Here is a 26,250-nt window from a genome sequence, read left to right as displayed (position 1 = left end):
TTTTTCTGACTACACACCTCTATGCCACTGTCACATGTGCACGACACCTCCCCAGGACATATTCGGATCATGCCCCGGTACTGGTCGCCATGCGTAGGGCTGAGCTGGGCCCCCCTGTTACCGCGTGGCGCATGCAGACTGCAATGCTGTTGGATGAGGAATTTAGAGAGACACTGCGCGAGGAATGCTTAGATTTCTTTAAAAGAAATCAGGGATCTGTAGATGCAGTGGAGACTATCTGGGATGCCTTCAAGGTCACACTGAGGGGTTTCTGCATTGAGAAGGGCTCGGGGGTGCTTAAAGCTATCCTGACTCGATTGAAGGCACTGGAAGCAAGACTGGGTCAGGCGGAGGAGGCCCTCCGCACACACCCCACTAGTGACAAGCTGGCAGAGATCAGGGATTTAGTTACTGAGTACTCGGAAGAGGCAGCGCGTGAGGCGAAATTTAGACATAAATACTGGGTGGCGCGGAAATATGGAGAAGGAGAAAGGCCTGGGAAAGTGTTGGCTGCTACGGTACGGCTTTTAAGGGCGCCTACTGCTATCCTGGAGCTGGAAACTGCCGAAGGGCTGCTGCTCCGAGACTCCACGCAAATTCTTAACGAATTTGTGGGCCATTACAATACCCTGTACACCTCTAGGAGGATGGGGGGCCCGCCTTTAGACGACTACCTCGCGGATGTCACGCTTGGGTGGTTGAGCGACGCTCAGCGGGCCTTTTTAAGTGCCCCGTTTGAGCTTGACGAGGTCAAGGAGGCGATCATGGGTATGTAGTCGGGCAAGGCCACAGGACTGGATGGCATCCCTATTGAATTTTACAAAACATACATTGAATTCATGGCCCCGGTACTGCGGGAGGTCTATGAGGACGCTTTGGAGGTGGGGCATCTCCCCGCATCCATGAGAACTGCGCTGATCATCTCACTACTCAAGCCCGGGAAGCCCGCGTCACACTGTGACTCGTATAGACCCCTCTCTTTGTTGACGCGTGATGTGAAAATACTTGCTAAACTTATTGCCACTCGAATTAGTCTGCTGCTGCCAAACCTGATCCTCCCGGATCAGGCGGGCTTTGTTCCAGGGAGGGCTACATCCCACAACCTCCGCACATTTTTTTCTGTATACGACTCTATACATGAAGATCTGCCCATGGCGGCCATCTTTTTAGATGCCACCAAGGCATTTGACTCCCTGGAGTGGGATTACGTCTTTGGAGTACTGAATCGCATGGGATTCCCGGCCATCTTCATTTCCTGGATAAAACTGCTATACACACGGCCCGCGGCCAAAGTCCTTGTTAATGGGCAGCTCTCCCCAGAATTTGAGATCTCTAGAGGGACGAGGCAGGGGTGCCCCTTATCCCCCCTGCTTTTTGCAATTGCCACGGAACCCCTGGCTGCTAAACTGAGGCAACACTATAAGGATAGCGCGCTGCGTTGCTTCCGGCGACAAATACTCATATCCATGTACGCAGATGATATCACGCTGTATGTCCGACACCCTCGGGACAACCTACACCCCTTACTTAGGGAATTCATTAGGTTCGGGACCCTCTCGGGAGTGCAGATAAACTGGGCCAAATCGTGCATCTTCCCCCTCACAGCGGCTACACAGGCCTTCCCATTGGAATATCCGCTCACTTGGACTGAAGGCGACTTTAAGTACCTTGGTGTTCATATCGAGAGGGACCGGGAAGCGCTTATGAGAGCGAACTATGGCACTGCCATTAGTAGGATCGAAGACCAGGTTTCGAGGTGGGTGACGCTTCCCCTGTCGATGGCAGGCATGGCTTCCTTGATTAAAATGATTGTGCTTCCGCAGCTGCTTTACCTGTTCCTCAACATACCTTTTCACCCTGGTACGTACTTCTTTAAAAGGCTTAGAACTGAAATGCTTAAATTGGTGTGGGGTGGGAGGCAGGCTAGGCTCAAATGGGAGGTTCTGACACGGCCGTATGTGCGAGGGGGGTTCGGTGTACCTGATTTTGAGCTATACTTCGGGGCGGCCCAGGCGCACTATGCTTACTTCTGGGTGAGGCAACCGAGATACATGCCGCAACTGGCTGCGGAACACTGGCTGGCGCACCCCACGCCTATAGAGGGAGCTCTGTATGCCGTTGTGGAAGGGAGGGATAAGACCCCGAACACTTTGTCTAGCACTATCACGGCCTGGTTGCGCATCTGTGCCTCACTAGGACTGCAGTTCCTCTACGCTCCATGTATGCCCCTGGCATATCACCCACAATTACTGCTACTGCAGGAAACTGGCTTCAGGCGTTTACTATCTAAAATCCATGTACACACGTGGGGGGATCTGTATCACAATGGCGAGTTCCGCACCAGAGATCACTTGTTTGGTACAATACACCCTACCTCACTGGAGGTGTTTTACTACATGCGCCTGCGGCATGGGCTGCAAGCCCTTACACCTGATTTTCCGCGCGACACTGTTTGGGGCTTGTTATAGTCCTGGTGGCCTGGGTGACGAGGGCCCACTGCCTCCGCCCAGCCCGCACCTGGCCCATAAGGCCTTCCTACGGTGGCGACCGTAGGATTAGTGGGGGTTCTGGGGTTGATGAAAGACGAGGTTTGGATGGGATCTAGATGGTGCAGTTTGGGTCCTGTTCTGGGGTGGGTGGGGGGGGGTTTGGTTGGTTCTTGGGTTGTGTGGTTTTGGTTGGGGAAAATGGCCGCCATCAGCGCTGGGAGGATTGATGCCTTTTCTTTGTGGGGACCCGGATGGGGGGACTGTGCAAGAACAATCTGGGACAATGGCTGATGTTGCTAACTTGAAATGTGTTACTTGGAACGTGAGGGGGCTTCACACTATGTCCAGGCGCCACAAGGTCCATGCTTATTTAGTGCGTAGGGGAGTGCAAATGGCGCTGCTGCAGGAAACTCATCTGAACAAGGCGGAAGGGGCGGCGCTTCAGCGTAGATGGCGGGGGCAGGTCTTTTCCACGTCGTACTCTGCTTATGCCAGGGGGGCGCTAATATGGATCAGGGCAGGGGTCCCCTTCCAAGTCACGAGGACAGTGTTGGATCCGGAGGGGCGTTTCGTGGCCATCTCAGGCACTCTAGGAGGGAGAGACCTGAACGTTTGCTGTGTATACGCTCCTAACGTAGACCAGACTGCCTTCCTTTCCAGGTTATCGGGCTCGTTGGCCCACTTTTTCGCCGGGCCCCTCCTGTTGGGGGGAGACTTTAACTCCGTAGTGGATGTGGACATAGACCGCTCGCATCCCCCGCTCCCCGATTCCCCGGTCCGTCGCACGGCTAAGGGTCGTCAGGATTGGCAGACCCGCTGGGGTTTGACGGATATTTGGAGGGCGCATCACCCCGCATCTAGGGATTATTCATATTTCTCGAGCCTCCATGAGCTGCATGTCAGACTAGATGGCTTTCTTGGTTCGCCCGAACTGGTTTCGGCAGCGGTCCGATCGGAGTACTTATCGAGGACCATCTCGGACCATAACCCCCTCCTACTGGACCTTCGCTGGTTTCCTGGGACGCCGGCGGTGCCCACCTGGAAGATGCGACCCGAGATCCTCGAGGACAGTGTCTTCAAGGCGGACTTGGGGGAGAGAATATCGGATTATTTTGCGTCCAACGGCGGCTCCGCGAGTACTAGGGCGTTAGAATGGGACGCTTTTAAGGTAGTGGTGAGGGGCTACTGTATCTCTAAGAAGGTGGGCATGAGGCGCGTTATCCTGGCTGATTTAGACACTGCGGACCGGGCACTCCGCGAGCTTGAAGTTCGCCGCCCCGGACACCCGGAATTGCAAGCACAAACGGCGGAGGCGAGGGAAAGGGTAGCGGTGGAGGTCGAACGGCTCCGCTGTTTTGATTATAAGGCCTGTCTATCGCGGAGGGAGACAGGTCGAGTGCGTTGTTGGCGTGGTTGGCCAACCCTACGCGCCAGTCCCAGACGACGACAAATATGCGTGGGGCAGACGGAACCGAGGTATGCACCCAACCGGAGATCCTTAGTTGCTTCCGGCATTATTATGAATGTTTATACCGCAGTCGCTCCGCACGTGACCCAGACCGGCTTGATAATTATCTTCGCCCACTGGAGCTCCGCACAGTAGAGCAGGAAGTGGCGAAAACTCTGGGTTCCGACATCGAATTAGGGGAGATCCGCGGGGCCATTAAACGGATGGCGAGGCACAAGACCCCGGGCCTAGATGGCCTACCAGTGGAGTTCTATGCAGCTTACGCTGACCTCCTAGCCCCTCGGTTACTGGTGGTCTACAGGGAGGCGAAGAGGCTGGGGCGACTCCCGAGCTCGATGTGTGAGGCGTTGGTGGTTCCTCTCCTCAAACCGGGCCGAGACTCATCCGACCCGGGGTCCTACCGTCCCCTATCCATGTTGACGGTGGACTACAAAATATTGAGCAGCATCTTGGCCTCGAGGCTGCTGGGACATATGAGTTCCCTGGTGCATGAGGACCAGGCCGGTTTCATCCCACGGCGGAACACGACTATGAATATTCGTAGGTTGTTCCGCTTGCTGGGGGAGCCATTTCTGGATGCCCCGTCCCCGGTAGTCTTGTCGGTGGACCTGGAAAAGGCTTTTGATAGCCTAGAGTGGGACTACCTCTGCACGGTGTTACGGAGATTCGGCCTCGGGGAGGGATTTGTCAGATGGACCGCGGTTCTTTATGCTTCTGCTTCGGCCAGGGTCCGAGCGGGCCCATTGATTTCATCGCGGTATCCGGTAGAACGAGGCACGCGGCAAGGGTGCTCCTTGTCCCCGCTTCTTTTTGCGCTAGCGGTGGAGCCACTGGCGATGCACCTTCGCTCGGGAGCCCACTATACGGGCTTATGGACGTCTGCGGGCCCGCATTATGTCTCGCTATATGCGGACGACCTGTTGCTCTTCCTTGAGGACCCGATCGACGCTTTACGGGGAGCGGAATTGGCGCTCACGGAGTTCGGAGAGGTCTCGGGCCTCCGAGTGAATTGGTCTAAGACCTGTCTTTTTCCGGTACGCAGGGGTACCCCCACCCCTGCGCTAAGTAGGGAGATTAGATGGGAGCCCGACTGCTTTAAGTACCTTGGGGTATTCGTTTACCACGACCAACCCGACCTCCTAGATGGGAACATTGCCCGCTGCATTCGAGCACTCCGAGGTTGCATGGACTTTTGGGCCACGCTGCCGCTCTCAGTGGCGGGACGTATCGCCCTGCTCAAAATGGTGGCGCTTCCCCGGTTATTGTATTACTTCCGAACTTTGCCGATCTGGGTCCCACCGGCCACGTTTCGTCGCTTGCGCTCTATGGTGGTCGGATTCCTCTGGGGAACGGGCCGGCGGCGGGTGGCCCTCAATACCTTGATGAGGCCGAAAGACGAGGGGGGGCTCGCTGTGCCGGACTTCGAGAAGTACTATCTGGCGGCGCAGCTTCAGACCTTCACCCAGGAGATTGCCAGGGAATTCCGGGGCCCGGAAGACGGTAGAGGGACGGGTATGGCCAGGCATGTTCTCTCCTTTATAGCGCTGCGACAACGTTTGGTCCTGCGGGACTTGTCGATGGAGGAGCGGACTGTCCGACTGTGTTGGAATCGGGCCCACGCCCGAGGCCACCTGAGAACACCGTATGCGCCTGAAATACCGTTGGGGATGTTGACGGCCCTCCCCCACAGAGGGGATTGGTCACGTTTGGCGGCCTGGGAGGATTCCGGTTTACAGCTCGTCGGTGATCTGTACGAGGACGGAGCGCTCCTGTCCTTTCAGGATCTCATTGACCGCTTCGGGATCTCCCGGGGTGACTTTCTGCTGCACTCGGCCATTGTACGAGCGATCCAGGCACACTGGAAGAACGGGCAGGAGGAACCCCACTTGTCTCAGGTGTGCCAGTACGTAATGATGTCGGCGGGCACGGTGAAGGCGGTCACTTGCCTCTACGGCAGGTTGATTACCGAGGGATTGGCTCCTCTCACCACTTTGAGGACCCGCTGGGAGGAGGACATTGGTAGGGAGATCCCGGAGACGACCTGGACCCAGTTGGTGAGACGAGCCTGGAAGGGCACACGTAGCGCCCGTTTCCAGCTGGTCCACTATTATGTTCTCCATAGAGCGTACCTGACCCCGGTGAAAATCAGGCGTTATTTTGCCAAGGCTTCGGCGGAATGCCCTAGATGCCCGGCTCAGGAGGCGGACCTCCTACACATGTTATGGGCCTGTCCAGGACTGACGTCCTACTGGCAGGAGGTAGCGACGACTCTGGAGGAGGTGACAGGGAGACTCTTATCATTGGATGCGGCGGTGGGGCTCTTGCACTGGTTCCCCCATACCCCCAGGAATAAAATTTCCAGTAAATTTATCGACCTGGGGCTCCTCCTTGCTAAGCGAGAGGTGACCAGGAACTGGAAGGCACGATCTGGTCCGGCAGGCAGCAGATGGCACAGTGAGCTTTTGAAGTGGGCGGCGGGAGAGAGCGCGCTGAGATATCAACTGGCTTGGAGGCAGGGTAATGAGAAGGCGCAGGAGGCCGCGTTGGAGTGGGAAATGCTGGTGCAGGCCCTCAGGGATTATTGTGCCCCCAGCGACTCTGAAAGTGAAGAAGCGACTCGCCCCGAGTCCCGGTGAACGTCAGCACTGACAATCCTCTTGCCTTCCCCGTGGGTCAAATAGCAGATCCTATGTTGATAGCTCCCTGGCGCTGGTGGTGGGGGGGAGGGGGGTTTTCTTAGTTAGTAGACATTTTGGGGGGGAGGGTTTATTTTGGGAGTTTTAGGCTTGTTTGGAAAAGCAGATGACGGACAGTGTATTATCCGGACCAGCTCCAGCATCCTACTGACCCCCGTTGCATTTCGCCGCCCGACCCCAGGGTTGTGGGCCAGTTGGCTGTGTACAGACTTTACGGAGGGGGGCCAGAGGGCTTTATTCTGTTAATATTGCTCATGATACAATGCTGGTCGCTACTGTACTGATTTACTGATTCCTGCAATAAAAATATATTAAAAAAAAAAAAAAAAAAATCGAGTGAAGATGAATTGTGAGCTATGGTGATGTTCTAGGCGTAGGGGTGAGGGCGAGATGAACTGTTGTGGGACTATCTGCAGATTAATGTACCTTGGGATTGCACTATGCACTTTATCCCCCTTGACTTGTCCCTGGAATTTTTTTCCACTCATCCATATACCATACATGTCCATGGGCCACATGGTCGCCATGAAGTGCTGTTCCCCCCCCTCCCAACCTATGCTTGTTTGTGGTGCACATGCTTACAATGTTGTTTTGTTCTTTTTAACTGTTCTTCTCTTAACCAAAAACCGACAAAAGTAAGACGCATTTATATGCTACCTATACATGTACTGTTACTACCGATATTGTATTTCTATGCAGCGCTACAACGCGGGATTGACTTCTGACCAGTGTTTTGTTCGTGGTTCATGAGATGTGCTATAGCAGCCGGCCTCCGGGTTGTGGCAGTATGCTGTGTATCCTTAACAGTACTAAATAAACGTCTTGCACCAAAAAAAAAAAAAAAAGACCTCCTTGTTAAAAGGAGTCCCTCTATCCAATTCCAAAGAAGTCGGAAACCAAAAACGTGGTTTAAGTTCTCAAAGGAGTAATTTAGCCACTGCTTAATTGTCATTTCACCTGGTTGGATATGTGTCTACCCAACGAGAAAACAGACACACAATCACAAGGACATATTTTTGACCATTGCAATGAGGCATCTTGGTAAAATCGAGTTGCCTCCAATTGAATGGTCCTCCGATCTTCCTATATGATTTATTGTGACCAGTGTTTTCTTTCCCACATTTATTTTTTTCCACACCATGCACCTCTAACACAATACTTTTGTAATTGCTCTAAATCAAGGATTAAACCATGTTTGAGGAAAAAGGCGCAACATGGCATCTCTCGCAATGTGTGCAGGACCATGAGAGTAGCGTGCCATGGGTGATAGCAAACTATCTGGTAGTACTTGTCTCCCATCTGTGTATACCCAGATCTCATCCTCTTGCCTCTGAGTACCTGCTCCGATCCACCCATGTCTATCTGTAACTGGTACGTCATCTTGTAATGCTTGTACTTCCTCCCAAGTCTCTACTGTTGACAACATCAGCCTACATTCTGTGACATCTGTCTTTTCTCTCAAGGGATCAACATTAAAAATTTATGAATTTAGGGCGCAATAGCGCGCAGTCTCATCCGCCTAGCGGTTGCTGACTGTGACATAATAATCGCCTTGCCGGTGGGCAGAACACTTGACCACCGCATTTTGGGTGGGCAGTTTTAATGACAGCAGTAGGGTTCTCACGCTTTCCCCATTACGAATGGGCGAACCTAAAGAGGTCATAAACCCATGCCGTAACCATAACTGCCCGAAGTCATGCACAACTCCAAAGCCGTAGTGACTGTCAGAGAACATAGTAACTCTCAATTGATCAGTAATGCTGCAAGCCCTTGTCAAGCTAATTAGTTGTACCACCTGGGCAGAATATAGTCCTGGCAACCAAGAAGCTTCCACCACACCCACAACTATACAAATGGCATACACAGTTCTCAGGTTTCCTCCAGCGTCTCACAAACATGATCCAACCACAAACAGCATGTGATCTGATTCTGGCAAAGGAACATCCAGGATGTTCGGTCGTGGCTTTGTATAATACTCAGTCACATCCAAACAATCATGATCTGCTTCATTGATTACAATTTCATTTCCAGGTAAAGGCATTAGAGTAGCAAGATTTAAACTTGTACATCGCACCAAAGTCACATTTTCAGCTTCCAGAATCACTTGATCATACTTAGTCTGTTGACTACTGGTGGTATGTTGCGTTCAAGTGCAAGTAAGCAATATTTCATCTGAATGAGGCAGATGGACCTTTAATGGATGAATAATCACAATGCTATTGCACTGTTCCAAACTCACATGTGTTGCAGCAATGGCTTTAAGACATCCAGGTAAATCAGTATCTACAGGATCCAAGGTAGCCAAGAAATAGGTCTATGTGCAGTACCATGCTTTTTTTTTCAATACTGACAATGGGAAGCCTTTGCGCTCACTGCAACGCAGAGTAAAGCTGTTGTTACAGTCAAGAATCTCCAATGCTGGTGCTTGACAAAGACTCTCGTAGTTCATTAAAATAGCGCATGCATTCGTTATTCCATGGGACTGGATCTGACACATCCTTGTGAGTAAGCCTTTGAAGTGGCTTAGCTGTTAGGGGGAAGTTTGGAATACATTGTTAACAATAGCCAACCATTCCCAGGAACATGCAAAGAACATGCGAACTTTCTTTTGTGTGCTTGGTGGATTCATCTGAAGAATTGAAGTGATCCTGTCTTGAGACTCTTTCTTGGCTCCTTTCTCAACCTGGTGTCCTAAGTAAAGAACTACTCTCCTGCAAAATAGTAATTTTGCTGGTGACACATTAATCCATTTACTGCCAAATGATTTAGTAATGAGATGGTATTGCATATGCAAGCCTCTTGGATACCTGACGCTTCCAATAGATCGTCAATGTACAATCAATCATCGGCATTTGTATAGCGTGCTACTCACCCAGAGGGTCTCAAGGCGCTGGTGGGGAGGGGTCCGTCACTGCTCGAAGAGCCAAGTCTTGAGGAGCTTCCTGAAGGAGAGATGATCCTGGTCAGCCGGAGGTGGGTCGGGAGGGAGTTCCATGTCTTGGCTGCCAGGTAGGAGAAGGATCTTCCCCTGGCGGTGGCTTTGCGGATGCGTGGTACGGCGGCGAGGGCCAGGCTGGCCGATCGTCGCTGGCAGGTGGGCGTGTAGAAGGTCAGACGGTTGTTGAGGTACTTGGGGCCCAGGATGTGGAGGGCCTTGTGTGCGTGGGTGAGGAGTCTGAACGTGATCCTCTTGCTGACGGGGAGCCAGTGCAGGTCTCTCAGGTGGCTGGAGATGTGGCTGTGTCGGGGGGATGTCCAGGACGAGTCGTGCAGAGGTGTTCTGGATGCGCTGGAGTCTTTTATGAAGTTTGGCTGTGGTTCCGGCGTAGAGGGTGTTTCCGTTGTCTAGCCGGCTGGTGACGAGTGCCTGGGTGATCGTCTTCCTGGTTTCGGTGGGGATCCATCGGTAGATCTTGCGGAGCATGCCCAGGGTGTGGAAGCATGATGATGAGACAGCGTTGACTTGTCTGCTAATCGAGAGGGAGGAGTCAAGGATGAAGCCCAGGTTGCGTGCGTGGTCCGTTGGTATAGGAGTGGTGCCCAGGGCAGGGGGCCAGCAGGAGTCGTCCCAGGCGGAGGGCGATGATCCCAGGATGAGGATTTCCGTCTTGTCTGAGTTCAGTTTCAGGCGGCTGTTCTTCATTCATTCGGCGACGTCTTTCATCCCTTCGTGTAGGCTGGTTCAGGCGGTGGCGGGGTCGGTCGTGAGGGAGAGGATCAGCTGGGTGTCGTCGGCGTAGGAGACGATGTTGAGGTTGTGTTTGCGTGCGATGGCTGCGAGAGGGCTCATGTAGATGTTGAAGAGGGTTGGGCTAAGTGAAGATCCTTGTGGTACGCCGCAGATGACTTCGGTGGTCTCAGATCTGAACGGTGGGAGGCGGACTGTCTGGGTTCTTCCAGCGAGGAACAAGATGATCCACTCCAGTGCCTTCTCTTGGATTCCGATGTTGTTGAGGCGCTGTACTAGGGTGCGGTGGCAGACAGTGTCGAACGCTGCAGAGAGGTCCAGGAGGAGGAGGGCCGCTGTTTCCCCGTTGTCGAGCGGGGATCTGATGTCGTCAGTGGCTGTGATGAGGGCGGTCTCGGTGCTGTGGTTGGCTCGGAAACCAGACTGCGAGGGGTCGAGGGATCTGTTTGTCTCGAGGAAGGCGGCAAGCTGTCGGTTGACGGTCTTCTCGATGACTTTGGCAAGGAAGGGGAGGAGCGAGATTGGGGGTAGTTCTTGAGGTCGGTGGGGTCCGCTGTTGGTTTCTTCAGGAGGGCGCTGAGCTCGGCGTGCTTCAGATCTCTGGGAAGGTGGCGTGGTTGAAGGAGGTGTTGATGATGTCCCGGAGTGGGGGAGCGATGATGGAGTCGGCCTTGTTGAAGACGTGGTGGGGGCGGGGGGCAGTTGGTGATCCGGAGTGGATGGTGTTCATCATGCGGGTGGTGTCTTCGGTGCTGACCGGGGTCCAGGCTCAGATGGTGGTGGTGGAGAGCGTTGGTTCGGTGGTTGGGTGCGTTGTTGGTGCGCCGAAGCTGTTGTGTATATCGGCGATCTTGCGGTGGAAGAACGAGGCGAGTGAGTCGCAGAGGTCTTGCGAGGGAGTGATGTCGTTGTTTCCGGCGCTGGAGTTGGAGAGCTCTTTGACGATGCTGAAGAGTTCCTTTCGTTTTGGGCGTTGTTGTCCAGTCGATGTTTGAATGCTGTCTTCTTGGTGGTGCGGATCAGCAGGTGGTGTTTGCGGGTGGCGTGCGTGAGGGCCGTCATGTTGTCTGTGGTCTGGTCGTGGCGCCAGGCTTTCTCAAGGTCGTCCGCTGCGGCAGTTCCTTTTGGAGATCTTGAGTTCGTTGGTGAGCCAGGGGGCTCTCTTGCTGCCAGGTCTGCAGGGAGGGTTCTTCAGTGGTGCGAGGTCATCTGCGCAGTTGGTGAGCCACTGTGTGAGGTTGTTGGCTGCTTCGTTGGGGTCCGTTGTGCTGGCGGGAGGGTTCTTGCAGAGGGAGGTGGCGAGCTGCTCGGCGGTGATCTTGCTCCAGCTCCTGCGAGGAATCTGTTGCGGGCGGTGGTGGGTCCTGGGTCTTCTGAAGATGAAATGGATGCAGCTGTGGTCAGTCCAATGGAGTCCGGTGGAGTGCCTGAAGGAGATATGTTTGCTGGAGGAGATGACGGGGTCAAGCGTGTGGCCGGCATAGTGGGTGGGGGTGTTCACCAGTTGCTTGAGTCTGAGGTTAGCGAGGTTGTCCAGCAGGGTGGTGGTGTTCCTGTCCTTGTTGTTCTCCAGGTGGAAGTTGAGGTCCCCTAGGAGGATGTAGTCAGCTGAGGGGAGGGCGTGCGGGCTGATGAAGTCGGCGATGTCTTTGCTGAATTGGGTGCATGGTCTCGGGGGTCTGTAGATGAGGGTGCCTCTGAGGGTGGTTTTGGGGTCGGTGTGTATCTGGAAGTGGAGGTGTTCGGCGGCGGTGAAGGTGTCGTTGGGGTTGGTCGTGATGCGGATGGTGTTCTTGTGTACGATGTCGATGCCTCCTCCAGTCTGGTTGACGTGGTCCTTCCGGGTGATCTTGTAACTGTCCGGGATGGCTATGGCGATGTCCGGCGCTGAGGAGGCGTTCATCCAGATTTCTGTGAGGAAGGCGACGTCTGGTGATGTTGTGTTGAGCAGGTTCCAGAGTTCGACGGCATGTCTGTGGACGGAGCAGTTGTTGAGCAAGATGCACCTGAGGTGGTTGCTGCTGGTGATCGGCTTGTCGGGAGTGGTGCAGGTCCAGAGGCAGGTGAATTTGCAGGCTTGGCAGGTGAAGGGTCCGTGGGTGCGTTTCGGGGTGGCTCGGTAGCAGGTGGGGGTTTGGCCGGCGTTGAGTGCGTTGAGGGTGGCGGCATCGTAGGTCCGTCGTGTGGTCTGGTGTTGACGGGGGCCAGGGGTCCTGGCACTGGGCGCAGTCCAGGCACGGACGGGCGCAGACGACCTTGCCTTTGGCGCGCCTTTGGCGCACAATCGTCGCACCCGCTGCGCTCGTCCGCTGGGCGGTCGCTCTGAGGGCATCATAAATCAGGAGCCGGGAGGGAGGAGCAGCTGGGTGGTGGGAGCGGGGTGGCAAATGGCTGGAGGGGTGCGGGCCGTAGGGAGGCAGCGGCGGGAAGATCCGGAGGTCGGGCGGCTCAGCGGCGGCTCGGTCGTCAGGAAGCGGCACCAGCAAGCAGGCTGGTTGTCAGGCAGCAGTACTTGGGGGCGACCTAGCCTGGTGAGAGGCTCAGGGGTCGCTCCCTGGCACAGGTACAAGGTCCCCTTAAATCATGAGCCGGGAGGGAGGAGCAGCTGGGTGGCGGGAGCGGGGTGGCGAATGGGCTGGAAGGGGGCGGGCCGCAGGGAGGCAGCGGCGGGAAGATCCGGAGGTCGGGCGGCTCAGCGGCCGACCGACGTGGATGAACGACAAACGAGAGAAGAGAGGGGACACGGCCAAAAGTGATGCATTACAGAACGGTGTGGATGATACAGAGTGCCCCAGCGTTTAAAACACACAAAAAAACGAAGAGTTCGAAGAGAAAAAGAAGCAAAAGACCGATTGTGAAAGTAGTTGTACTCGAAGGACGACTAAGTCCAAGACTAGTCGGGAGATAACATTAGCACACCCTTATAGGTGCTCACCTGGCCATTCTTCGTGCCCCTCCGTGAAAATAAGATCGATGATGGACCCTGGAAAGCCCATGTCCTGATGAGGCCCATAGTCAGAGGGCTGAAACGCGTTGACAGTTCTACAATGACACCCTATATGAAATTATAAAAAGTGTTGGTATAATAAACAAAAGAGAGTTCACAAAAATATTGAGGTGGAAGTATTGCACCTTGTGCACTCCATTGTTCCAAGGGTGATCTGTATCTAAAGGAATGCCATTTATAATCTTACAAAGCATCCTTTATTGTGAATGTATGACAGTTCTACAATGACACCCTATATGAAATTATAAAAAGTGTTGGTATAATAAACAAAAGAGAGTACACAAAAATATTGAGGTGGAAGTATTGCACATTATGCACTCCATTGTTCCAAGGGTGATCTGTATCTAAAGGAATGCCATTTATAATCTTACAAAGCATCCTTTTCTTGTGAATGTATAGGGCAAAAAAGGTCCAACAAGTGATTTGGCCTACAATGTATAATATGTGTCTGTATGTATAATATGTATTTTGTGTATATATTTATGTAATTTTTTGTATATTTGTTTGTTGATGGATAGGAAAAGAAAAGACAGTACTTAAAGCATAGAAAAAATGAAAAAATAAATTTGATACATGCTTTGAAAAATAATTGCTTGATTAAGCGTGCTGGACTACACTAGGTTATAGGCAGTTTTTGAAAAATAGATATATTGTTTTTTCTTAATGAGTTTTTGAAAATAGGACTAATTCTTGTTTTTCCTGCTATAAATAGAGTGAGTATTGATCCCCTGGCATCACATTTTCTTCTACAGTTTTGTAATTTACCCAGATGCCATTGGGTTACTCGGGTTCCCCCCATATATTGCACGGGTCGTCAGGAAGCGGCACCAGCAGGCAGGCTGGTTGTCAGGCAGCAGTGCTTGGGGGCGACCTAGCCTGGTGAAAGGCTCAGCGGTCGCTCCCTGGCACAGGTACAAGGTCCCCTTAAATCAGGAGCCGGGAGGGAGGAGCAGCTGGGTGGCGGGAGCGGGGTGGCGAATGGGCTGGAGCGTGGCGGGCCGCAAGGAGGCAGTGGCGGGAAGATCCGGAGGTCGGGCGGCTGAGCGGCGGCTGGGTCGTCAGGAAGCGGCACCAGCAGGCAGGCTGGTTGTCAAGCAGCAGTGCTTGGGGGCCACCTAGCCTGGTGAGAGGCTCAGTGGTCGCTCCCTGGCACAGGTACAAGGTCCCCTTAAATCAGGAGCCGGGAGGGAGGAGCAGCTGGGTGGCGGGAGCGGGGTGGCGAATGGGCTGGAGGGGGCCGGGCCGCGGGTAGGCAGTGGCGGGAAGATCCGGAGGTCGGGCGGCTCAGCGGGGGCTGGGTCGTCAGGAAGCGGTACCAGCAGGCAGGCTGGTTGTCAGGCAGCAGTGCTTGGGGCGACCTAGCCTGGTGAGAGGCTCACCAAAACAGATTGATTTGGCATCACTAAGGACTACAGATTCTTTTTCAAGATCTGATTGAAGATGAAAGGACTTTCGTATACCCTTGTGGAACTCAGCACCATGCCAAGACACGGTTTCCGAACTGAAATGCAAATGAAAATTGACTTTCCGGATGCCAGGGAATGGAAAGAAGGCGTGGCACAAATCAATGACAGAAAACCATTTGGCATCACATGGGATTTGGTAAAGTATCACAGCTGGATTTGGCACTATCGGGCAACATGGGATAACAATCTGATTAATCCAGCGCAAACCCTACACAACCCGATATTTTCCATTAGGTTTCTGAATTCCCATAGTAGGAGAGTTAGACCGACACCCCGTGACTTCTTACAAGATTCCTTTTTCAATTAATGATTCAATTAATGGTGTAATTCCTGCAATGGTTTCTAGGCTCAAATTGTACAGAGTGATTTGAGGGAATTCTGCATTGGTTTTAATGTAATATGTATTGGAGCAACAACTTTGATTAATCCAGTATCCTTTTCAGTAAAATCCCAAACCTTAGCTGACACAGTGTGCCTTAACTCTAATGGTAAATCATCACTTGTCAATAATGGAAATAAACCTTCAGCTTCAGAATTTAGTTTAGCCAATTTAAATAAATCAACCTCATCATTAGTGTGAAATTCGATTCCTTTCTATGTGCAATAAATAGAACAATTGAGTTTGCATAATAAGTCTCGTCCTAGTAGATTTACTGGACCCCAATCAAACAGTACAAAATTATGCAAATCTTTAAATGACACAATTTGTACAGAGACAAGTTTAGTCATGGGATTGGACATCAATCAATTTGAAACTCCTACAACTTGGATTCTTTCTCCAGAGAGGGGTAAGTTTGGAACTTACGTTGTTCTCACAGTGGAACAGGTAGCCCCAGTGTCAACAGGGAACAGAACAGGAGTTCCCTTTGCCTGGCCATTCAAATAGGGACCCCTCTGGAGTACCTCTAAGGATGCGCCTAGCACGCATTCCCCCTCCCATCTCAGGCACAGTCATTGTGACAAATCTGAATCTTTGTCATCCACTTGAATCAAATATTGTTGTGCAGCATTAGGAGTTGTATCAATCTGAGCATTTGTGTGAAATCCTTTATTTACATTATATTTCTGAACCTGCCCATTCGTATGAGGCATCAGGGCTTGAAGCATATGTAGGTTTGGATTTTCCTGTCTTTGAGTCTGCTGATTCTGTAGCACATCATTCACCTGTGACTGTGCATTCCCCCCTGTGTTACCTGTCCATTCATTTGATTTGATGGATTAAATTGACACTCGCACTTCCAATGCCCGAACTTGCCACAAATTTGACACAGATTTGTCTTTTTCAACATCTCAATAGAAACACCTCTACCTTTGCCTTGTGTCAAACCACCCTGATGGTGTCCACCTCCTACCGCTTTTATTCCAAAATTTGCTTGACAATTACTTTGCACTACATTTGTACAATCTCCACCAGTACCTATGTAACCTCTCTTTGCTGCCTTTGTTTGGGCTAACATCAACTTCTCTTTCAATCGCTTGTGTTTGGATTCCAGTTTGTCTCCACAATATTTGACGTATGGGAGAATTTCACCTATTGGTTTGCTCTGCCAGAAGATCAAGTGTTGCTGTATCACAGTACTTATTTCAGGTCTTAGTCCATACACAAACAAATACACAAAATATCCCATATCCTTTCCAATCATCTTTTCCATTCTGCTGTTTTCTTTCAATGCCTGCAAAAGTCGTTCATAATACGCATGCCCTGTCTCCTTCAATTCCTGTGTTGTCCTGCCAATCTTTACCCAACCTATTTCCTTCAGAGAGATTTTTACTTTCAAATAGGTAATGGCCTAATTCTATTTTTTTATTACCTCAGGTGATGGTGTACCAGTTTATAGATGCCTAGCAGGTTTGGTCTCAGGCCAATCAACAGCAATTTTACCTTCGGCTCATAAATCACTCGGGACTTCAATATCAAATAAGTATCCAAATCCTGTAATAAAAACGTTGAGACTTTGGCAATCCTCTCAACTTGCTTGTACTATTCAACAGGTTTCTCTCTCCATTTCAGGAAATTATTTGTTAAAGAAAATATGTTGAGCCTTGTCCATGAAACATGTTCAGATCATCCTCCAGGCACCTCCCTCATAGGAAGTATCTTCACCCCTGAACTTTCTTCCTCTTCTTCAAATGCTCGATACATGGGTATTGCAATTTTCTTTGTTTTCTTCTTTTTAGCCCATCTACCTTCCCATTTTTCCAACTCACCCCATTTTCTGAGAGTATTAATAAGCAATATCTTCCCTAAAACCTTCATTTATTCAAGGTCATTATCACTAATTTCTAATCAATACATTTTCTGTAGTGACTTTTGTATATTCACCCCATATTTCTGTGCCAATTCTATCAATTTATCATGGGCATTTCTGTGAGTAATATCCTTACATACAAATAACAATTCATTATCTTTGTAGTTAATAATTCTAGCAAGACTTACAGTACCCATTTTCATTTCTTTTAGTTCCACTTTAAGTTTAGCAACATCACGTGATTTTTCAACTTGGTTTCTCAGAACAGCAGTTCCCTGAGCATCCATATTTTTATAAATGTAGATGGAGCTACGTCTCTAATCCTGTCATCAAGTTCTTTTAGTGTGGGACCTATCTGTCTTCCAGGTGTATCTTATTGCACTCCTCCACTTGCTAGTAGGCATTCAGAATCCCGGGTATCTAACTGTAGGGTTCTTATAACTTGTGTTCCTTTGCTTGGGGTTTCCATATTCCTTTCAACTATATCAGGAAATTGAGTTGGTCTCAATTGGTTATTTGATACATTTGGATTAACTGAATTTGTACTTGATCCAAATCCCATTTCTCAAAGAGAAATATTAGAGTTTGAAATCAATTGTGTTGGGACAGCACCTGTTCCACCCATTCTAGTAAGGATGGTCAAAGAATGCATTTGTTGTCCTCCTTTACCAGATTGATAAAGTGGGACTACAGGTGCTATTGTTATTGGAACTGAAAGTACATCAGGAGAATTCAGTGTCATGGGATTGTCAGATTTTGCTCCTCATGGTGTCTCTATTCCTGATAGAAAAGGATTATGTGGATTGGGATTCATGGGCATTGTAGATGTCTTGGGTACAATTCCAGTAAACAAATCCAGCATGCCCAGAGGTAGCTCCTTGTTATACGGTAGGGGACGATTTAGCAATAATTCATTTAAAAATTCATCATCCATTTCATTCTCACTTTTATCTGTTAATTCCAGTGTTTGAGAGTCCTCCAGATGTTTTTTTGTCCTTACATTTCTTTCCTTCACCCTTCTCCGCGACTAATACTGGATACATTTGTATTCCTCCCGCAATTTCTGTTCCCCAGACTTTCTGCTTTGCATCCCCTCTAGCCTCAACATACCGATTTAGGTGTTCTTGTCCCTTCCATGGAATTTTAGTTTTTCCTTCTGATGGGCAACATGTTCCCATTCTCCAACAGCTTCAAATTGTATATGTCTCAGGGGTGGTTTAATATCATAAAATTGTCTCCTCAAAATGTCATAAATTCAAACATTAAAAGTTTCATTTATGAGAAAGCTAAAGGTCCATCCTTTTCTGTATATTTCATCCAATTTTCAAACCATGTACATGTATGATAACCTCTGTCTTGGGTCATGTACACAGCTGGTGTACCCTTAGGTGGTATTGGTACCCTTCTCTAGTGGGCACTGGCACATCTCCCTTTATTAATGTTTTCACATTTTTCAAAATTTTAATTTCTTCCTCAACATATATTTAATTTGTCTTTTGCAAATCTTTCTCCCAACAACTCTAGAATACATGTCCTTTTTTTCCGTCAGACAACTAATACCAGCTCAGCTTTCTGTGACGTAGTCAACCTATCCAAGTACTGCTTCACACCAACTGACCAATACTAGTGATAGACTCTGTGACGTCACTCAACTCCTTTCAACAATAACCCCTCCTTTACAATGTATGCAGTGCATACTTTTTATAGCAGAATGTTATCAACACAAAATTTCACCACAAGATGTTACAAAGCAGCAGTATCAGAAAAAGCTCTCAAGTTTCTCTGGTGGCAGTGCGGATGACGTCTCACGTACAGCACCTTCAAACCACAGCGAACAATCTTACTCAATGTAAGCCACACTGAGACCACCCTTAGGTGCATATCCCGGGATCTTAGGCCACTCGGTACCCAATAACAACTTCAACTTAGCAACAATAAATACTTTGTTCAAGAATAAGCAATATAACTTTCTGCATAATCAAATTACCGCAATCTAAGCTTCAAGAAGCAGCAACACACAAACCCTATTAATATTAACACCACTGTGTTGTCGTCTCATCGTGATTCTTCAAGACTGGCATTTGATCACCTTTACTGAACTTGGGCTTTGGGCCAATCCTATCTAAAACTTAATAGCCATCACCCTTATATCTTAACTTTATCAGAAAGTAAACCATTCTCTGCTAGCAGAATTACTGCTGTAGCATTTTCCGGGCCCTTTTTACTCTATACTCTATTACCAATTATTGGTCCTCTGATGGATCTTGCTCTGTGCTGAAAGGGGTTGAAAATTCGTGGAATGAACAGTTACGCATTGAGGAGCAGAAATAGGATAACTGTATTGTATAGATTAATCTCAAACAAATGGCATAAATATAAAATATGAGCACTACACAAACCCAAATCTCCTAAAGAAACGCAAATGAGCTAGAATCATACATACCCAAAATTAGAAAAAGGAACAATAGCATCAGAATTTGAAATTTAGGAGCTTTTCTTGTGCATTTGTCTCTAGTCATAGGGTAACTCAGAAATAACACTCACTCGGATGGATCAGAACAACAGAGTAAGATCAAGTAGTTAATTCTAGTTTTCAGATAAAAATGGTAAACATTTACATTTAAATAAATTTAGCAGTCCGATTAGAATTCAAATAGTAATAGTTTTAATGAAATATACCAAATTTCTGGATTCTGGAAATATAGGTGAGAAAGTGTGGCAGTCTCGCTTAACTGAAGTAGACCCCAAAGCACATAAAGCATATGTGCCAGTAAGGAAAGATAGCTAGGTGAGTCTTCTGCTAAGACTCCTAGGAAGGTTCTGCAAAGTTCCAAGTAGCCAGTCCAGTCCCTCAAGACAGCATCTGTCTTAGTCTACCTCTGAAACCGCAAAAGTCGCAGTAGCATGACAGGGATCCCTCGCTCCTCAGGGACAGTTCTGCTCTGAGTATATTAGAATAAGTGGCAAAAGGAATACGAGTAGACAGGGCAATCAATATCTCCCAAGATAGGCAATTATACTTGGGCAGTTTCCGGAGTGACACCACCTGGCATCACTTTAATTTATCAGACCACTCAGTCTTTTGGTCAGTTCCTGTAGGATGAGCGTGAAGTGCAGTAAAGAAGATATAAATCTGGAACAATTGGTGTATCAATTACGCAGGTCCTTAAGTTATTCAATCATGAAACACATTGAACAATGCCACATTCTAGAAAAAAGTATAGGCGTTCGAAAGGACAGGAGATGACAATGGAAACAATGATTATTTCAAATTACGTCAATAAAGCAAAACGTTCCTATACACTTTGATAATTCCAGTCCATGACTTCACTGATAGAATGAGGCCTACATGAATTTAAGCTAATTTACTACAAGTCCATGTTAATTATAAATCCACATAAATAGGTAAATTAGAGTTGAAATTAATACATGCAATTATAGAGTACTCAAATTTTGCAAGTGCCAACATGTACATATCACAACATTTTCCTAACGCATGTAATTGAATAAGATATAACTTCATTGTTGAAAATCACATCTATTCGTTAAGCAAATAACATTTGTCTTCAAATCGATCTTTCTCCTGCATGCTTTTATGATGCAGTACTGTTAAGCTGTATATTTGGGGAATTTTCATAATGTGTAACTTGCACATGTTTGCTGTGGTTTTCACAGACATAGTCATACATAATTTCTTTGTCATAAAAGCCTTTTGATTTGATCTCCGCTCTAGCGCAACCTTTATCTACTCTGCCTCCCACCAGGTCAGGAATGACACCCTGACCCTGGTGCTCCAGCGCAGGGTCTATACCATGAGGCTAGACAGGGGCAAGGGTTTCTCCCCCTTGCCTCTCCTCCTGGGGTCCTGCCTGCTCCCTCCAGGAGTGGTCAACCCAAAATCCAGAATTGTCAGGGTGCCTCTGGCAGGCATCCTCCACAATTCTCCGATCACTTTGGGGTGCTAATCTGTAACTGGCCCCCCGGCCCCTGGTCAGTACTGTCAGGATCGGCATGTGTCAGAGGTCAGGCTTCCGTCCACTACCTCTCCTACCTGGGGGAGTACCCTCAGAAGACAAAACCGGTAAGACACTACTAGCAGGCACCCCCTCTTTCAAGTCAGGGGGGACACCTTGAACCTAGCCCTCCAACTCATGGTCTTTACCCTTAGTTCGGACTTGTGTCTGGCACATCAGGACTTCCGGGGAAGTACACCCCCACAAGGGGAGCACTTTTAAGAGTCTGCCAGCTGCAAGTCTGCAGCTCCCTATCCGCCTGACAGTGCATGAAGAATCCCAAGCCAGAAGTAGCCTCACCATGGTCAGTCCTTGTACTCTGAACTCTGAGCTGGCCACCCCTCACCCACTGATCCTCCAACTGGGGACCATCTACCACCTCACCCTTTTCTCTGGACTCATGTACCCTCCCACTTGGAGTGGTGCTGCCAAACACCAGAACTGGTGGGACGCTTGTGACAGCCACCTTCCCCCAGCTTACCTGACACCCAGGGCACCATGGGATCCCCCTCAGAGGATGGCCTCCATGTACAGACTAGGCCTCCATCCTTGTGCTTACTAATGGCAAACAACCAGGCCCTGGGACTGGGTGTTAGGCAACCTGGGGCATGGCCCACCTCCACCCATCCCACTACACTGGGAACTATCTGGGTCACTATAAATCTCCCCACCTCACTTGGTTGGGGAAAACCTGAGCCACCTCCTTCAGGATCACTTCTAAAAGCTTTTACTGACCCTCTGTAATCTACTAAACGGTCTGTCTTCAGTGCAAGCCCCCTGAGGTCAGAGGACTCACATTTCGCCAGATGTTGGTATAGCTCTGGAAGACAGGGACTGAACATATTCTCTCCAGCAATCAAATCACACAGCACCTCACAGGCGTTAACCATACTACCATTCACCTGACCATCTAGTGCCTTGCAAAAGTACCCCACACCACGCTCCTGAGACTGATGAGACAGTGTCTGATTGTTTCTGTCATTCAACCTGCACTTCTCTGGGCAGGCTCCATGCTCAAATACCAGGGATTTTACCCTCTCCCTGAACCGCTTATCTAGAGTCAGTAGTGTGTCCCTCCCACCACTACAAATATGATCCCCTGTGCCAGTTCCCCAATTCACCTCAGAGACCCTGTGTACCACTGGAGCTACCTCATAAACTTGAATCGTCTGGTTAATGTTAACCCCTGTTTGCAAGTCCGGCACCAAGTATCTGGTTGTGTGCACTTCATCCTCAGTACTGGACATAACACTTTTGCTGCAATCATCTGAGCTGAACTCTGCTCTAATGGCTTCCACCTCCATCCCAGCCAAACTCAGTTCATGTGCAACACACATTTCCTTTTGTTTGGCAAACACACTCACGGCCTCAGCACTCTCAAGCTCCCATCAAGCTCTCAAAGCCTCTGATCATTAGTGAGAATCCTCTTCTTCTCATGAGAATCAGTTTTTCCTTCCATGTTACCCTCTGAGGGTCACTGCCCTCACTTTCTTAGAAGTACTCCTCTTCAGAAGAGTTGCTGGCCAGAGGTTATCCTCTTAGATAAACAGGACTGCCTCAAGATCCTTCCTTGATCTCGTCTTCACAGGCAACCCCCTCTCCTTGCAGAAAACCCTCAGATCCCTCAGATATAAATATGTAGGTAACAGTGGTTAACTTACATTCTGTCAAGTGCTCTCAAGTGCAATAACTAACCAGAATTCCCGGTATCATTCAAAGATCCGAAAGGACACCCGAGAACATAAGAAGGAAAAACGTTGTAATACTTTATTCGATACATGTATCATAAAAGTACAAACATAAAAATGCATACAAAGAAGGAAAAACAGTATGTGGTTGCGTAATTTTCTGCACTATACTAATAGTGTACACCAATTACTGTATGTCAAGTACAAATATAAGTACACATCTCCTCCTCTGACCACCAATATTAGAAATGGGTTTCTCTAGTTGCCAGTGGTTTAAATCCTGTCCAAGTAAGGACCATTCATTCTAATCAGGATAAAGGAGTTACACACCTAGATAACCCCTGCTCACCCCCTTTGTAACTTGGCATGAGCAGAAAGGCTTATCTCAGAGGGAATGTGTATATTTTTTGCAAATACATTATACATTGCCTCTGAGATAAGCCTGTCTGCTTGTGCCAAGCTACCAGGTGGGTAAGCAGGGGTTATCTAGGTGTGTCACTCCTTTATCATGACTGAAAGGAAGGTTCGCTCCTTGGACAGGGTGTATACCACTCCCAATTGGAGAACCCCATTTATAACAGTATTATATTTGTGGTGATCTAAATTCTGATTTACTCTGTATGTCTTATCACTAGTCATAGCAAAACCAAAGGGGATGATGGACGGAGTGTTGAACATTGCAAGCACTCACCCCCAGTCAACTGATCTGGGTTCAATCCATCATCATTCTTTAGCTCACTCTGCCACCCCAGGGCAGACAGGGCCATATGCAAATCAGTCTGACCCTGTGCCTCTTGGGAACAGTCCAGCCCGAACTGCCGAGCCATGTCTTTCCTGGACCGGGTACAAGCATCCTGGGACCGGTTTCTGGCTGATCAGCCGTCATCAGTCAGGCTAGCTTGAATCCAGTGGCAAAGTGAGCAAGGGACCCCAGTCTGGCCATACCCTTCCAACTTAGGGCGAACAAAGTAAAACCAAAGGGGATGATGGAAGGAGTGTTGAACATTGCAAGCACTCACCCCCAGTCAACTGATCTGGGTTTAATCCATTATCATTCTTTAGCTCACTCCACCACCCCAGTTCAGACATGGCCATGTGCAAATCAGTCTGACCATGTGCCTCATGGGAGCAGTCCAGCCCAAACTGCAAAGCCATGTCTTCCCTGGACCGGAAACAAGCATTTTGGGACCGGTTTCTGGCTAATCAGCAGTCATCAGTCAGGCTAGCTTGAATCCAGTGGCAAAGTGAGCAAGGGACCCCAGTCTGGCCATACCCTTCCAACTTAGGGCGAACAAAGCAAAACCAAAGGGGATGATGGACGGAGTGCTGAACATTGCAAGCACTCACCCCCAGTCAACTGATCTGGGTTTAATCCATCATCATTCTTTAGCTCAATCTGCCACCCCAGTTCAGACATGGCCATATGCAAATCATTCTGACCCTGGGCCTCATGGGAACAGTACAGCCCGAACTGCCAAGTCATGTCTTCCCTGGACCAGAAACAAGCATCCGGGGACCGGTTTCTGGTTAATCAGCCGGCATCAGCCAGATGCTTCCCCAGAATTGTATCAGATCATAACCTGCTTTTATTTACATTTTATATTATCAATACAAGAACTAGATAATCTAAGTTTTCATTTCCCCGGCATCTTCTGTCAAGCGGCGATTATGTGGATCACATTTTCTGGTTTAATAAAGTAATTTCTCATTACTCGCACAGGTACAGCAACATCCTCCATTATCTGGGATACCATGAAGCCATGCATATGTGGTATCACATTACAATTTATTATCACACAAAATCGAGCTGCTATTGAAGCTGCACGTTTATTGCTGCAAGAAATCCTGCAGCTTGAAATCTTACACACACAGAAGGTTGTTCAAGGTGCCATGGACGGGCAGGCTATTTTTCTTCAATTACTTGAAAAACGATCATTGTCTGGGCAGGATTTAAAAGAACAGAGAACAGCTAATTATGCTAAGAATAAAGTTTGGTAATACGAATACGGTGATAGGGTTGGCTGAGTCTTACCCATCAAATCTTTGACAGGCAGTTAAAATGTACTATCCAATCTAATAAAGGCATAGGTGCTGTCTCCCATATGAATCCGGACTCTATTATGGAGCAGTTCTCTTTGTTTTATAAGGGTCTATACTATAAGCCATAGGTAAGTTCGAAATCGGAGATTACAACATATATTCAGGAGTGTAGTATGCCCCATTTAGGTGAGGATCAGGCAGGAGCGTTGCAGGTGGAGTTCTCTATGGGAGAGGAGGAGGGAGCCTTGGCAGCTCTCCTCTCAGGCAAGGCATCAGGGGAGGATGCTCTTCCTTTAGAGTTTTATAAAGTGTTTAGGCCTTTAATAGCTAGGGAATTCTTAAAGGTTATTCAGCATATCTATAATGGGAGAGGAAATCCCGGATTCTTGGAACTCGACATCATGGTATTCCTGAAGAAAGCCAAGCCTTCAGAGGATATGTGGTCATACCGACCTATTTCACTGATCAATTCGGATGCTCAGTAATTCGCTTAGATCTTGGCAATGAGACTTTCCGCTCTTCTCCCGATACTAGTTTCTCAACAACAACATGGATTCGTACAAGGGAGGGATATGACCAGCCACACCAATACAGCAATTGTGGTGTTCAATGCTGCAGTGAAATCTAATACTAAGATTGGCATGATTTTATTAGATTACTAGAAGACCTTTGCTTGCGTGGCCTGGGACTGTATGTGGGCTTGATTGGAATCTTTTAGTGTTGGGGACAAATCCATCCATATGTTAGAGGCACTTTACAAGACCCCATGTGCTAGGGTGATATACTCTGAGAGGTATTCAAGTATATTTGGGATATACCGTGGAACCGATAGGGATGTCCATTGTCGCCCCTTTTATTTGCTTTGTATATTGAGCCACATCATCTTTTGTTATTACTTAATTCTGGCATCCGGCCATTGATTTTCGGTGGTCATGAACTTAAAATAACAGCATATGTAGATGATGTGGATGTCTTAGCATTAAACTCAAAAACAAAGGAGGGAGTGAAGAGGTACAAGAAATAAGAGGGTGAACTCGTCCTCCTCAATACACCATAAAGAAACTGAAAGGAATCAACCTTTGATGGAGCGAAATGAAGATATCCTTCCAAAGTGTTTTATCACTGTTTGTGAATTGTGTTTCCCTACTGACGTATAGGGGAGCACAATGCTTTGTTAAAATAACCCTCACCCACCAAAAGGTCATACCACACCCCGTCTCGCAGCAGGCGGGTAGAACCCGATGATGAAGCATGCGACCAAGGGTCCTTTTAATGGGTGGGGGTTATTTTAACAAAGCATTGTGCTCCCCTATACGTAACATGATAACCACAGTTGGCACTTTGTGCTGTTTGACGCTATATTCAGTGAAATCTTCAAAATTACATATCTCTGGGTCTGTTGCTCGGACTTATGTCATTTTGGTCTTGTTATTAAACTTTACTCTT

Source organism: Lissotriton vulgaris, chromosome 2_1 (genome assembly GCF_964263255.1).
Source record: "Lissotriton vulgaris chromosome 2_1, aLisVul1.2, whole genome shotgun sequence".
Lineage (NCBI taxonomy): Eukaryota > Metazoa > Chordata > Amphibia > Caudata > Salamandridae > Lissotriton > Lissotriton vulgaris.
This window is presented reverse-complemented; position numbering follows the sequence as displayed.